The 16298-nt window shown below is 34.5% G+C and overlaps 1 long non-coding RNA gene across 1 annotated transcript in view; it reads left to right on the top strand.

The window, feature by feature from the left end:
- The window catches only part of LOC136038261 (uncharacterized), an 84493-nt gene extending 68528 nt beyond the window's left edge, over positions 1-15965 (top strand). Inside the window, exon 4 of the long non-coding RNA XR_010620163.1 lies at positions 15760-15965. This is a non-coding gene — a long non-coding RNA (uncharacterized LOC136038261). The remainder of the gene's footprint in view (positions 1-15759) is intronic.
- The last annotated feature ends 333 nt before the right edge of the window (positions 15966-16298 follow it).

Genomic DNA, 16298 nt, shown 5'->3' with positions numbered 1-16298 from the left:
CATTCAAAAGAACATTGGATAAACTTTAAATTAAATCTAAATCTATAAATAAATAAACTAAATAAATAAATAAATCTATAAATCTATAAACTTTAACCTAAATCTATAGATTTGATGTACTAGCCTCTTTATTGATTTAAGTTTTTATCTGGTACTTACAGACGATTGCATATTCGTCTGAACCTACATGAAAGTGACAAAAAGATAAAAAAAATTAAACAAAAAAATAAGAAGGAAAAAAACTGGAAGAATTCGCGTCTGAAAATTTTTAGTTGTTGTTTAGAAAAGGCCTAAACAAAATCCAAAATCTAAAGACCGTGAAACTCTTAACCTTAAATGAATATTTAGGCTCTGTATTGATGAGCTGTCCTCGGCAAAGCACACATAAAACTAAAAAAAGACTCACAACAAAATGCAACCATTAAAACTAAAATTAAAAATGAAAACCGACCCAGAATCATTACTGCAAGGAAGTTCAACTAGGAATGAAAACAAGACAACAAGAAAATAGGAAATGCATTCAGGCAATACAATTTGATGTATGTTTTTAATTCTATTCTCACTTTTTCAGGTACTAACCTAATTATACTTTTGTTATAGATTCATTTCTATAGACCATTGGCTCTGTAATGTAATTTGTTAAATCATTCTCAATTAAATTTATGTATAAAGCGTTGAGTGAGTGCTCCCCAAATACCTATCTCAAGAAATATTATTATTTGACTGAAGTTTAGTTGATATTGTCACACGAACAACTTATTTAATATCCAAATCATTGCGAATGAGAGGAGCGTGCTCAAAACGTATTGCATAACTGGAGTTTTCAAAATATGTCTGCTTAAAGCAGAATTAAAAGAATTGTGAATGCTATCAAACAGTTAGTAGTAACAAACTGTAGTAAGGAGTGACCCGGCTCAATAGTAACCGAAACTCTAAGGACGGAATTTTGATACCAATAGTTACATCAAAAGAATCGCATTTTAATGATGATTTTAAATGTATAAGTTTAATTAAGTTTAACCTTACCCATCAAAAGTTACGAGCCTGAGAAAATTTGCCTCATTTTAGAAAATAGGGGAAACACCTCCTAGAAGTCATAGAATCTTAACGAATATCACACCATCAGATTCAGCGGATCAGAGAACCCTACTGTAGAGCTTTCAAGCTTATATCTACAAAAATGTGGAATTATGTATTTTTTGCCAGAAGACAGATCACGGATGCGTGTTTTGTTTTTTGTTTTTTTCCAGGGGTGATCGTATCGACAGAGTGGTCCTAGTATATCGCAAGAGGGCTCTTTCTAACAGAAATTAAAATTTATAGTGCCCTTTTTAAGTCATCAAAAAAATTGAAGGGCACCTAGGCCCCTTCCCACACTCATTTTTTCAAAGTCACTGGATCAAAATTTTGAGATAACCGTTTTGTTCAGCAAAGTCGAAAAACCAGATAACTATGTCTTTGAGGAAGACTTAATCCCCCACAATCCCCAGGGGAGGGGCTGCAAACTACTAACTTTGACCATTCTTTCCATATAGTGATGGTTATTGGGAAGTGTACTGAGGTTTTCAGGAGGACTTTTTCGCGTTGGGGTTGGAGTGGGTCAGGGGTAGGGGTTATGTGGGAGGATCTTTCTGTGGATGAACTTATCATGAGGGAAGAGAATTTCCATGATGAGGGCGAAGGATTTTCTAGGATTAATAAATTAAAAATGAGAAAATAAATAAAAAAAGTTTTTTTCAACTGGAAGTAAGGAGCAGTATTGAAACTTAAAACAAACAGAAAATATTACGTGTATAAGGGGGTTCTTCTCCTCCACAATACCTTGCTCTTTATGCTAAAGTATTTTTTAGTAATTTCAACTATTTATTCTACGGAATGCGATTCAGGGTTCATTCTTAAAGAATTGGGAGGAAATTCAAGCTCTAGTTTAAAGAGTGAGGTAATGACGAGGGGGTGAACCCCCTCATATACATAATAAAAATATACCAATATAGAAGTTCTTTGTGTAAGTTAATTCATAAGTTACGTATATTTATTACTAATAAAAACGTTCTTTAAAAAAAGTTCTAGTTACACTTTCAAGTAACCAAAAATGGGAGGACAACTAGCCCTACCTCCTCCCCCACCGCTTTTTTATCAAAATCATCCGATCAAAACTATGGGAAAGCCATTTATAAAAAAAAATTAATATGCAAATCCTGTTTTAATTATTTATTTGCGGTGAGCCAAAATCAAAACACGCATTAGTTCAAAAATGTTCAGAATTAAAATTAAGAAACAGGTTTTTTTTTATCTGCAAGTAAGGAGCGACATTAAAACTTAAAACGAACAGAAATTATATAGCCTTTACTATAGGCAGCGCTACAGTGTTACCTCTGATTTTTTTATTTAGCTTAATTTCAATTTGTTTTGCCCGACAAACAACTTGTTTAACACCAAATCATTGCTAATGAGGGAGGAGTTCTCAAAAAGTTTTGCTTGGCTGGGACTTTCAAAAACATAGCTACTTAGAATAAAATCAAAGAATTATGTACAGTCTTAGAATTTAAGACCCTGTTTATATCGTCCATATACATTCAAATGTAATATATTTTCCTATTGGGATGAACATGGTATGAGTCGCTGCTCCGTAATATTATTAATATTTTATATATATTTTTTTTTATTCCTTTTTTATTATAGTCAACTTAAATGATGTTATATGTGTGTGTTTTTACCTGATTTACCCCACGTCGACCGTTTGGTCTTGGCTGAATCGTGTTAATTTTTGTATGTAGTTTGGTGTTAAGTTAGAATAAATATATCATCATATCATCATCATGCACTCCAAAAGTTACTATGAATTTAAGAAAAGTTTGAGCACAAAATAATACATATAGTTTTTACTGGTAATTTAAAATCACGACTTTTCTGAACTCTGGTAAAGATAAAACCCCGGTTAGTCGTCAAACAGAGGCTTATCAATTAAGGGTTACAGCCAAAATCCTGAAAAATGTTTGCAACATTATAAGGATGAAAGAATCAAGGCTCTTAATTCTAATTAAATTTAAAAAAAAAACAAGTTTTGTTAGCCGCTAGTAAGGAGCAACATTAAAATTTAAAACGAACAGAAATTATTCCGTATATGAAAGGGATTGTCCCCTCCTCAATACCTTGGTGTTTACGCTAAAGATTGACTCTTTGTTACAGTTCTACTTTTTAAAAATAATAAAAAACTTTAGCGTAAAGAGCGAGGCGTTGAGGAGGGGACAACCTCTTTTACCTACGAAAGGCTCCAATGTTTTATTATTAGTTTACTTGTCATTTCTTTTCTCCTAGAGGTACTTCAGACGGTAGGGGTGGTAACAAAAACCTCAAAGGGAGCTCGTTCGATTGGAAATCGGAAGCTCTAATTTCTTTTTTAGGAGTCAAAAGTGACCGGAGGGCAGCTATCCCCCATGCCCTTTTTTCCAAAATACATCTGATAAATATTTTAAGATAGCGATTTTGTTCAAAATAGTTCAAAGATCAGATAACAAAAACTCTGGGTTCGACAAAACCCACCAGGGGCAGGTGTTGAAACTTATGCCCTGAGGGTGTGTATGGTTCTAATGAAAGGGGTATTCGCACAAATCTCAGAGGGGGCTCATTTGATTGAAAAATTGAAAATTCTAGCTTACTTTTTTAGAGTAAAAAGGATCCGAGGGCACCTAGCCCCTCATGCCCCTTTTCTCCAAATCAATCCGATGAAAATTTTAAGATGGCTTTATTTCTAAAAATTGATTCTGGGGTCGACACAAACCCCCAGAGCCAGGGGCAAGTGTTTTAAGGTATGCCCTGGGCCTATATAAGGTTCTTATGTAAAGGATGGTCGTTTAGACTTCATAGGTAGCTCATTTGGTTGGAAGTTGAAAGTTCTAGTGGCCTTTTTATGAGTCAAAGTGATTGGAGGGCATTTATCCCCCCAGACCCTCTTTTCCCCAAATACATCTGATCAAAATTTTGAGATAGCCAGTTTAATTGAAATAGTCCAACGATAAGATAACAAACAATTCGGGGTCAACATACCCCCCCCCAGGGAAAGGGTTGTAACTTATTCCCCAGGGCATATAAAGTTTTTGTGGAAGAGGTGGTCACAAAAGCTGGGGGGGGGTGAATGATTAGACAATGAAAGGTCTAATTCCCTTTTTAAGAGCCAAAAGTGATCCCATGGAAACTATCCCACCCACCCCAAGCCTCTATTTCCCAAATACATCCGATCAAAGTTTCGAGATAGCCAGTTTAATTGAAATAGCCCAATGATCAGTTAACAAGCAATTCGAGGTCAACATACCCCCTCCCCCCAGGGAAAGGGTTGTAACTTATTCCCCGGGGCATGTAAAGTTTTTGTGGAAGGGTTGGTCGCAAAAACTTTGTAGGGGAGTCAAATGATTAGACGCTGATTGATCTATTCATTTTTTAAGAGCCAAAAGTGATCCCATGGCAACTAGTCCACCCACCCCAAGGCCTCTTTTCTCCAAATACGTCCGATCGAATTTCTTATACAGCATTTTTTTCAAAATAGACGAAAGATCATGTAACAAAAACTCCAGGGACAACACAGCTCCCCAGAACCCGGGGACAAGTGTTGTATACTATGTCCCGGGGGTATATAAGGTTCTCATACAAGGGAAGGTACCCCCCCCATACCCTCTTTTCCTCAAATGTATCTGATCAAAATTTTGAGATTGCTATTTTATTTCAAATAGTCCAAAGCTCAGATGACAAAAATTTCGGGGACAATATACCCTCCCCCCCAGACCCATGTGAAGGGTTGTAACTGATGTCGCAGGGACACATATGGCTTTTATGGAAGAAGTGGTCCCATAAACTTCGGAGGGGACTCAAATGATTAAAAATACAAAATTCTACTTTCTTTTTAAAGAGTCAAAAGTGATCCGATGGCAACCAGCTTTCCCCCACGAACGCAAAGGCCATAAGGATCCAAGGTTTTTTCCCAGAGCCCCTCCATATAGAAAGAGTGGTCGTATAGACTTCGGAGGAGGCTCATTTGATTAGAAATCTGACGCTATAGTGCCCTTTCTAAGAGTCAAAAGTGATTCGAGGCACCTACCCTCCCAGACCCATATATCCCAAAATACATCCAATAATTGTTTTTAAATAGCTCAAAGATCAGATGACAAAAACTCTGGAATCGACAGAACTCCTCAGGACCCAGGGGCAAGCGTTGTAATTTATGCCCTAGGGGGCATATATGGTTCTTATGATAGTCGTATGTGGTCGTATGAACTTCAGAGGGGGCTCATTTGCTTAGAAATTGACAGTTTTAGTTTCACTTTTTAAGAATCAAAAGAGATTGGAGGGCAAATACCGCCCACCACCCCACACGCCCTTTTTGCCCCAAACCCATCCTATAAAAATTCGAGATAACCATTCTGCTAAAAATAGTTCAAACATGAGATAGCAAAAACTATGGGGTCGACACAACCCCACAGAGCCGAGAAAATAGTGTTTTAAGTTATGCCCCAAAGGCATATAAGGTTCTTGTGCAAGGGGTGGGTATAAAACTGCAGAGATAGCTCATTTGATTGGAAATTGAAAGTTATAGTTTGCCTTTTTTAGAGTCAAAAGTGATCAGAGGGCATGCCCCCCAAAAACCCTCTCTTCCGTAAATGCATCCAATCAATTCGAGATAGGCATTTTCTTTGAGATAGTCCAACGGTTAGATAACAGAAACTTCGGGGTTTACACACCCCTCCCCCCTCAATCTAGGGGAAGGGTTATAACTTGTGCCCCTGGAGCATATATGGTTTTATGGAAGAGGTGGCCGTATAAACTTCAAACGGGACTCAAATGATTAGAAATTTGGATCTGCACTGATTCGGGCATATTCTTTTGGGTAGGTTAAAACGTCAAAACGGCTCCTATTGTGCAGACTCTCACACATCTTACCCACGGCTGAATTTAAAATGAGTTTCTCCTAATCAGCCTTCGCTTTTTCCCTTAGATCGCTTGCTGACAAAGGGGTCAATAAATGTTTTTACATATGGCTTTTGATCAAAATGGAGGGCTGTATGAATCTATGTAACATTGAAACTGTTGGCCAGCAACCACTGCAAAAGAACGTGATGTACAACAATATTTTGTTTCGAGTGACGGTCGTCTTTGGTCTAGCTTTCATTTGGATCCGTTCCTCCATTCACAAGTTATATTAAATTAAACAAAAAGCTTGACTTTTTTCAGCACTTAAAACTCACTCCCCCTCGTTCTATTTGAGCTAGGGTTTTCATATAAAAACTTGATGGCTGTCATGGTCTTAGGCATAATTGGTTCAATCTTCATTGCTGTCCGGTACTCCACTCGCAAGTTACACTGAATTAAATGCCTCCTCCCCCTAATTAAGCTACGGTCTTCATCTCCAAACATTATTTGTCTTGTGGTTTTGACATCTTTGGCTTGACTTTCATTGAGCTCCATTACTTCATTCGCAAGCAAAAGCTCAACTTTTTTAGCACTTAAATCCTCCTCCCCCTCACCCTAATTAAGCTTGGGTCTCCATCCCAGTTTCAATGCATATCATACTCTTAGGCATCTTTATTCAATTGTCATCGAAATTCATCTCTCCATTTGCAAGTTACATTGAATTAAATGAAAAACTCAAATTCTGAGCAACAAATGCACAGAAACTAAGGAGCTTAAATAGTCACAATAACTGGAGATTCTCTAAAATTCCAGAGAAAACCAGCCCAGGCTATCTCTGTCCCCCGAATCAGCAAGCTTTAATAAAGCTACCATCAGCAGGGTTGCCAGAAGTTAATCTAGAAACCTAGAAGTCTCCTTATAGAGAGTATGTTTCGATTTTGAGCAATAGTGGTGACATCAACTTTGAAACTTCCAATTATTTAAGCAGCTTTTTGATCAGATTTATCAAAATTCTTAATCTTTTTACATGAGCATTAAGGCAATTATTTCTTCTTCCATAGTTTTTTATCTGCATGTATCTCAGACGACAAACTCCGATCATATTAGTTATAAACGACTAAAACAAACTGGATTACAAAGTAAACTGGAAATCAGTTCACTAATTGACTGATGGTTTAAGCTCCTTGGGGCTTTGGAATTACCTATCCCTCCTAATTTATTACGATAAGGGACAGTTTCCAGAGTAGATCACAAATAATCAGCCTGGGAATAACAGGGATACATAAGACAAGCACAAAAGAAGTGACAATTAAAAAGGGATTAGGACCGTAGGAACGGGAAAGACTTGATGAAGATTCAATTACTAAGAAATAACAAGGGTGAATTAAATCTCTTTCTTACTAGTACTCTAAGATAGAGAAAAACGCAAATCGTTACTGCTAAGCCAAAAAGTGAGATCTAGAACTTCTGCACTTCAGAGGTAACAGCCAAATCCCATCTGCTAAAAAGTTCTCCCAGAAATAGGGTCTACAGTACCCGGGTTGGTGCTCTTTGGGATCTGAAATCAGGGCAGCTGTTTGTTAATTTTCTAACCCAAAGGTATTTAAGGTCGGGCTAGTAGCGGGCTAGTTCTGGTGCTCTAAAAAAATCTAATAAATTGGATTTCATACTAAAATTTTCTTAAATTTAGTACTCGGCAGTAGTAACACGAAAATACACGAAATACTATCGAAACGAAAATTCACGAAACAAAATTAACGAAAATTCACGAAAATACTATCGGGGCAAGGATTTTTTACATTTTTTCCAAATACAAAAATGATATTCCTCCAAATTTAGAATGGTAGCTTTTCCGATTTAGAAATAAAAAGATAGTTTTCAAAATCCAGGGGTGTAATTACGAATCACCTCCTAATGGGTGTTCGAGGAGTGGGGCCCCTGAGAGTTTTATTCTGCGATTATACTCGATAAAAAAAACGACGAATACTTTGCAAAAGGCAAAATTTTTAATCCTTATGACTTCGTATTTTTTATTTTTATGGAATAGGGTAGTAAATAAGCCATATTTGTTCCCTGTTCTCTTTCCTCTACATTACTGACTAATGATTCACAAGCAAAGCAGTTTTTGAAAGTTATGATCTTACCGGTATCCGATATATGGGCCAAGGCTGAATCCAGAGAGTTTAAACGGTTTGACCCCCCACCCCAAAAATAAAACATTATTTGACGATAAAATGTAATAAAATGCATATAAACAAATTGTTGGTGCGCTTTTAAAGTTTCTACGTAAGCCGACCTCACCCCCTACTCGAATACAAATCCTGAATACGCCTTTGATATGGACTATTACGATACCTAAATTTCTTTATAGATTTTTCTACTAATTTCTTTGATACCAAAATTAGCAAGCTACTACCCCGATTTTAGATCCAAAGAGACCCGAACCGCGTGCCAAAGCACTGATCTTATTTTTACCGTCAGTAAGCTGACCTCAAACAGAGGATCTACAGGGTAATGTAGATGAGGAGTAGGGCCAGATAAAAAGCGATTGGAGTGATTGGGCCCAATCGGGTCCGCATTTGAAAAGTCCCAGCGTTGCCATCAAAATGAAGAAAAAAAAATATTTTAATTTAAAGAAAATAGATGTTGACGATGAAGGATAAATTTTGGATTATTCACATAATTAAAAATATATTACTTCTGATAGGATAATTTGTCTTAAACTTTTGATTTCTACTATTTACTTTCATTTCGGAAAAAAAAAGGTTTTATAAATGGTTGTCCGTATCTAATATTGTTTTGTGGTAATCATAAATAGATAGTTGTCCCTCTTATCTCCAAGCTCTGTATCTGTCTCAGCAAAACAGAGAAACCACTCCTTTTTGTAACTGAAAAGAGCATCAGAGCTCCGATCAAGTGATCGGTGCAATTGCCCCAGTATAAAAAAAAACGACCATCCAGCCTTTCTCAAGGAATCTTTCTTTATCTTTCTCTAAGTTAAACCTTTGTCACAATCGTAGATGAAAGTTCGCAACCTCCACTTTCGGGTTCTCGTCCATTTTCAATTTAAATTTCAAGTTTTCGTTAAGTTTGAACCCTGTTATGTGATTTTTTCACTCCTTTTTCTCAATTTCCTCGCGTTTTCTTATGCTAATTACCTTCGATGGGTGACTTTTTAACACTTGTTATTTAAACACTTACGAGTTTTACTTTTTTTTAAATCAAACTCGGAATCTGTATTGGAATCGAATTCCAGAATCCGGAAATCGGAATAAGAATTTTAACAAAACTCGGAATCTGATGGTGTTTTTATCAAGACCCGGTGAAGGAAAAACTCTTAAAAATTTACGAAAGATGGAACTACCAGGAGTGAAGCGTTTTAAATCCCAGATTAGGCCTAACCTATATCAAAGTAATCTGCTTTTCATACTGATTCAAACATATAAAATACATTAGTTTTAATTTAATCAAAGTTTTCTTTACTTCTACTATCATTCATGTTTATTCACTTTCTAGTCCACTGAGATTTGATTTAAACCCAAATCAAATTTGGACCAAACATCCCTATAGTTAATTTTTAATATTTCATGATTCCAGATCCTTCCAGATAAATATTTCGAGGGTCCATTTGTCCAGTGATGATTATCATTCTCGAAGCATTGCTACGTGAAAATTAAACTTGATTATAAGAAACTAAGTATTTCATTTCAATATATGAATACATAAAAAATACATAAAACATATAAACTAATATAAAAAATTACTAAATATTTACCTGAGGTTTGATTAATTATGGCTTACCTTATCAATTGGCTGGATTTGTCGATTTACTGCGACATAGAATATATCATTATCGTCATGATAATCTTATTTTTTAGTTTATTTGGTGAAGTTTAGTTTTTTCTGTTCTTTTTGGTTAAAAGTTACTTTAGTTAAGCTTCTGTTTTTATTATTAAGGAAGTCCACTGTGTAGACCACTTTTGGTTTATTGCTGCTAAGAGTTTGACTGGAAGAATATTTTGCCCAGTGGTATCAATTCAAAAAAATTAGGGAGGGAGGGTGTAAAATGTGTTTTTTTTAATCTGGGGGAAATTGGTTATTTTTCAATTTTGCAATAAAAAAAACAATTTTCATACCAAAAAAGGAACAGAAAAATCAAAAGGGGGGTGAATACCCACCCCAACTGACGTTACTGAATTTTTCGACAGATCTCCATGTTTAACAGAGCCTGCAACAGCTATTATATTAAGCAAAAGAATGCTAGTGATAAAGCTATTAGCCTATAAAGTAGCTTACTAAGTAAATTAAGAAGTTGGTAGGGTTTTCAAGGCCTTAATGGTGCAGCTTTGATAATTTGTGATAGGGTCATGCAAGGGGTTTTTCCGCCGTCCAAACAAAAAACTGTTAGCTAACAATTTTCCCAACAATAGTGTTTCTGCAGTCCAACTAAAAACTTTTAGCTAGCATTGTTAGAGAAAATCTTTAACAAATTGAATATTTGTTGGAGAATTTATAGCAGAATATATCTGTAAGCTAACAATTCTGTTTCTGCTGTCCAAACAAATGCCTGTTAGCTAACATTGTTAGCGAACTATGGGATGGCGGAAAATCCCCTGTAACTGTCAACAAATAAGGAATTTCCAAAACAATTTTTTTTTTCATATTTTAAAGTAGGCTTAAATGATGATGCAGATGCTGAAAGAATGTTAGTTCGATTTCACATGTCTCTAAATTCTGAGGCTATTTTTACTTCTGAAAGTGTTTTTGGGCTATTTTCTTTCAATAAAATATTTTATTTTTATTTTTTCCGTTTAGTGTTAAGTCCAGACGGATAGGATGTTTCACAGTCTTCAACTTTAATTCTTTTTCAAAATATGTTGTAGTTTAATCTAATTTACTTGAAAAACTGTCTACAAGCGCATAAAAATAATGAAAAAAGTAAAGACAAATAAGTGAACATACATATCAACAGAACAAAGACAATGGCATGAGGGCTAAGTCTACCCTACAAACAAAAGAATCGATAGCTCAATTATAAATCCATTCACTAAGTTTTGTAATAGTGAATTCTGAGTTTGCTGCGAAATGTCTATTAATCACTCCTGAGTCGTGTGTCCACTTTGGTAAGTTGGGGAAATAAATGGTGAAACAGAAAAACAATTGAAAGAACTTTTGCTTTACTAGTTTTAGTGAATATCTTCTAGGAAGGTGTAGCATACAAGATATGTTCAAGGTTGAAAACAGCAACAATCTTTTTTAAAGCTACAAGCACAGCCGTTCAGAGGGGGGGGGGCGACCGGAGTAATCTGCATCAGGCACCAAGGCTGTGGAGACCGCCGTTGCTGGAAGGCTGTCCACTTCGATCCAATATTTCAATTTGATTTTGCTTTTTTTGCTTACATTTCAGTCGAGAAAGGGTGGATGTAACATATTTTCCTCCGGGTGCCACCTACCCTAGGAACTGCTCTGGTACCAAGGAAAATGAAAATGAAATGAATTATGGGAACGCATATGAATCTTTTTTTGATCAGAGTCTATCGCTATTAACATTAAAAACTAAAATCAAAGCTCTGCTAATTAGTAAATATTAATCTGTGAGTCGCTCCCGGCCCTTCAGCTATCGGATAAATATTGATAATAATTTTAATAAATGTTTTTCGGCATTTGTTTTTTGGTGTGAGATAGAGTGAGAAGTGTGATGACATCCGTTCCTTCTGGGTTTGTTTGTTTTTACTGTTTGTATTGTCGCCCGGCTTTCAAGCCAGTCTCCTTGCCGGGGATATTATGTGAATAGTTTTAAATATGTATAGTTAAAGAATAATAAAGAACTTGATAGTTTAAAACGCTTAAGCGAAAACCTACACGATCATGGCTACCTTTTGAGCTTAGAAAAAAACTCGGGATTTCAGTTCTAGTGAAACATATTTCCATAGCATCAGGTTAGGAGGCACTAAATTTGAAAAAAAAAAATCATGTTCAAATGTTTCCATGGTATTAGGAGGCACTAAATTTGAAAAAAAGAAATGTTGGTAAAAATAAGCCAATAATATATAGTACCAAACAGCTGAAGAATTTTTAGCTTTTCTTTGAATGTGTAGTTCTTTTTGGAGTTAACAGATCGTAAATGGATGAATTCTTATGAACAAAAAACCTTGTAAAATTTAATTAATATGTTTTGCTGTTTATTGTGATGGTTCATCGTGGCAATCCTGAATAAAACGTGGCACTGCCCTAAAAACTTCATAAGTTTGAAGCAACCAGAAGAAAAATCTAAGATACTTGAGGTCTTTGGTCATGAACAGACTTAACAAGGATCCAGAAGGTCAACTTTGTTTTTTGTTTTAATATCCTTGGTACTTGGAACTTTTTTGTCAAAACCATGTGGAGCTGAATCCCAGGCATTAGAATTACTTATTTAGTAATAAAAATAAAGTTGACACTTGTGCTTTTAAGAGCTCATAGTCAGCATGCAATTGTAAAGCCTAATACCCGGAGAGCACCTGGAGAGAATAATATATTATGTAGGTATTTATACGAAATTCTTAAATTTTACTGACATTAAAATGAACGAACAAGCCTTCATAATCTATTCAGACATTCCATTCAGACAATTCTGAATATAATCAGCCCACCCCTCTCTAACCCCTTTAGCCACTCAGCAGCAAATTTACCTATTACCGTCTTTACCACAAATCTCGTTACATCCATGAACTAGCATTAGCACAAGAATAGTACTAATGATTGTCTATCACAAGAAAAGGTGTTGAATCCAAAGATAGTATCCGGAAATTATGATCTAAAACTCTATCATTAGGATCCTAAATCCTGTTCTCCAAGCCCAGCAGGGATATTAGATCTGAATCGCTTTGCTTTGAAACAAACTTTCAACAATACGATGAAGCATATAAACGACCTCCTCTATTGAATTCTGGACAAAAGAATAAGGTACACCCTCTTGTTCGGTGCGAAAAGCCCTATTGAGTTTAGTAGCTTGTGTAGACTGACTCGATGGTTAATCCACAAGGGGGTTCAAACGAATAGTTTTTGACACCTTGGTATATTTATACAAAACCCATAAACGCGAATGTAAGGGATAATTTTCGGATTAATACTTTCAGAATGAATAGACTCCTAGTATAATAAATTATCATATTATCTTGGAATTTGTATAAGGAGATTCAGTTGAATGCCTGCCTATTTTTAGACATAATTACAACTTATTTTAATGTAATGATTCTGACAATATCACTTATTTTTAGGAGTATTTTACGTATCGCTCATGATTTACTAGTCACAATAATTCCGGTCTCACTCATTTTTTAGAATAATTGTAATAAGTATATGGAATAGCATTTTCTTTTTGGTTAAAATTTCTCACAATGTGGCCGCTTATTTTTTAGGACTAATTTATTTGTCGCTCATAATTTCCTAATCACAGTAATGCACTAATCATTTATTTTTAGGAATAATTGTGAAATTTGTATGAGATAACAATTTTTTGTTAAAACTTCTCACAGTTTAATCTGTGATAGGGTTAATTTTCTTACCAATCACAATTCACCACCAATTATTTTTAGGAATAATTGTAAAATGTGTGTGAAATGACGTTTTCTGTTTAAAAGTTTCTTACAGTGACAAAGCTCATTTATAACTCATAATTCACTAGCCACAATATTTCGGTAACCCTTTATTTTTAGGAATAAGTAAAAATTGAATAGATAAAAATAAATTGTTAAAATTTCTCACTCTATGGTCATTTAGTTTTAGGAATAATTCAAATGTCACTCATAGTTTATTAATCACAATAATTCACAAATAACTTATTTTTAGGAATAATGGCGAAGTGTGTATCAGAAAGAATTTTTCTTTAATTAGAATTTCTGACAATGTGATCACTTATTCTTAGGAATAGTTCACTTATTAGTCATAACTTACAAATTTCTTTTTTTTAGGAATAATTATAAAATTGTTATTTGATAGGAATTTTTGTGTTTTTTTTTATTTCTCGCAAACTTCAACTACCAAAATGTGACCTTGAAAAAAAATCGCATGCTGGTCTGCGTAGCCTAAATCACTGCCTCCGGCTGGGAGTGTAATATGTGGCCGGGGGAATAAATTATCCAACACTTCCTATTTTTCTCCAGATTTCTCCAGGTACTCATCTGAGCCGGCTCGACTCTGACTGAGCTTGCAGAGTTACATCACTGATAGCCTTTCCAAAACAAATAACCAGCTACACAAGGACTTGGAGCCCTGTCCACACGGACGAGGGATTTTAAATCTCGGGCGCGAACCGCTCGGCTAGGACGCCTCACTTCCTAGTCTACCCTAGTTGGTTTGCTCAAAAAATAAGCAGCAACAAAAGGTTTTTTATAACAAAGAATATATATATATATATGTATATATATATATATATATATATATATATATATATATATATATATATATATATATATATATATATATATATATATATATATATATATATAATGTGTTTGTGCTGTTGCATTGATGATTTCTCTTTTCGTTATATATATATATATATATATATATATATATATATATATATATATATATATATATATATATATATATATATATATACTGTGGAAAATTGGAGAGTGTTAAAAAAAATGATGATTTTTTTTCCATTTGGTGATGATAGTACGCTTGTTTGTGCCGAGGGGGATCAAAATAATTTGATAATAAATCTTCAAATATGACGGACAGAGCTTATGAGTGGTTTGAAGCAAATTGTCTCGCTCTAAATGTTTCCAAGTCTCTTTTTTTCCAGAATTGGCTTGCAATTTCTTGGTTTGATTATTATTCCTAGTTCTAAAGGTATTATTTCAAGATCATAGAATATATTTTTTAGGTTTCTAGGAATCCTTGTCGGTGAGAATGTTTCATTTAAGAACCATATTAACCTTCTCCGATTAAAAGTGTCAAGAAACTTAGGCATGATACGTGCGCTAAGGTACATTTTTCCTGGATGTATTCTAAAGCTTCTTTATATTTCTCTCACTTAGCCGTACATAAATTACTGTTCTATTGTTTGGATGAATACTTTCCTATCCCTATTAAAACCACCTTCTCTTCTTCATGAAAAGGCCTGTCAGTTAATTTCAGATACGAATATAGTTTTGTGTTTTGAATGTTTATGCTTGTTCTAAAGTTTTAAATTCTTGTTCAATATTTGAAGGTTTTATTTTTCAGTCTTTCGATATATCAAGTGTTCCTTCCAATTCCTGATACCGATTTATCGCGCCAGAGCAGCATTTCAGTAATGCCTGTCGTTAAAAGAGCTAAGATTTATGGATGATCAGTGTTCTTCATTGATTTTAAGATCACACTTTTGATACAAAAGCAACTATTTGACATGCTGCGAACGTGGTTAGGAAAACTATTATCAACAATATTTTTTGCCACTCATTTGGTAATACTAATATTTTTAATTCCAAAACAGAAGTTTTTAAAGAAAATTAAATATCCATATTAAACTTAAGAGCAGCAGAAATAAATTTCTATAATAATTCTAACTCAAAACGTCAAGAAATTACTATTAAAGGATAAATGAAGCCCAAAACGAACAGATATTGTATAAACAATCAAATCAAACAAACATACAACAGGTACTAATATAAATGGATAAATAAATCTTAAAACGAGTAAAACTTAAATTCAATATGCGAATCAAGCTTAAAACAAATAAAAATCACTTAAAAAAAGGCTTTGTAAACTATATGTGTCTTGAACAGTCCTTTGAAATGAAACAATAAAATAAAACTGTAGATTTGGTGCATAATGGTATTAATTAGTAAAAGTTCAGCAGTTCAAGATTTTATTTCACTGTTCAAGATTCAAACAGTTCAGCAGTTCAAGATTTTATTTCACTGTTCAAGATTCAAACAGTTCAGCAGTTCAAGATTTTATTTCACTGTTCAAGATTCAAACAGTTCAGCAGTTCAAGATTTTATTTCACTGTTCAAGATTCAAACAGTTCAGCAGTTCAAGATTTTATTTTATTTCTCTTCATTTTATTTTCCGTTTTGTAAGCATAAAAGAAAATAATTATAATGAAATTCGTTTTCAGTAAAGCGCAAATGACGCAGGAGGCTTTAAGCTTCTACCGTTAGAGCAGATTGTTTTATGTTTCAGCGCTTATTCAATTTAATTTTTAATCGTTTCAATATTTATTTATTGATTTATATTAGTATCTTCTGTATGTTTATTTGCTACCTTCCTGTAGCTCGTCAACATCCCCTGAAATTTTCAACTTAATACCTTCTTCCACTCCTTAGATAATGATGATACGTCTCATTGACAATCAGCACGCATTTGGATCAGATATTTTTGGAGGGATTACAATTAAAAAGGCATGAGAGGGAGTTGGTGGC

This window comes from Artemia franciscana, chromosome 17 (assembly GCF_032884065.1).
Source record: "Artemia franciscana chromosome 17, ASM3288406v1, whole genome shotgun sequence".
NCBI lineage: Eukaryota > Metazoa > Arthropoda > Branchiopoda > Anostraca > Artemiidae > Artemia > Artemia franciscana.
Note: the sequence above shows the minus strand (reverse complement) of the source record. Positions and strands in the feature narration are given on the sequence as shown.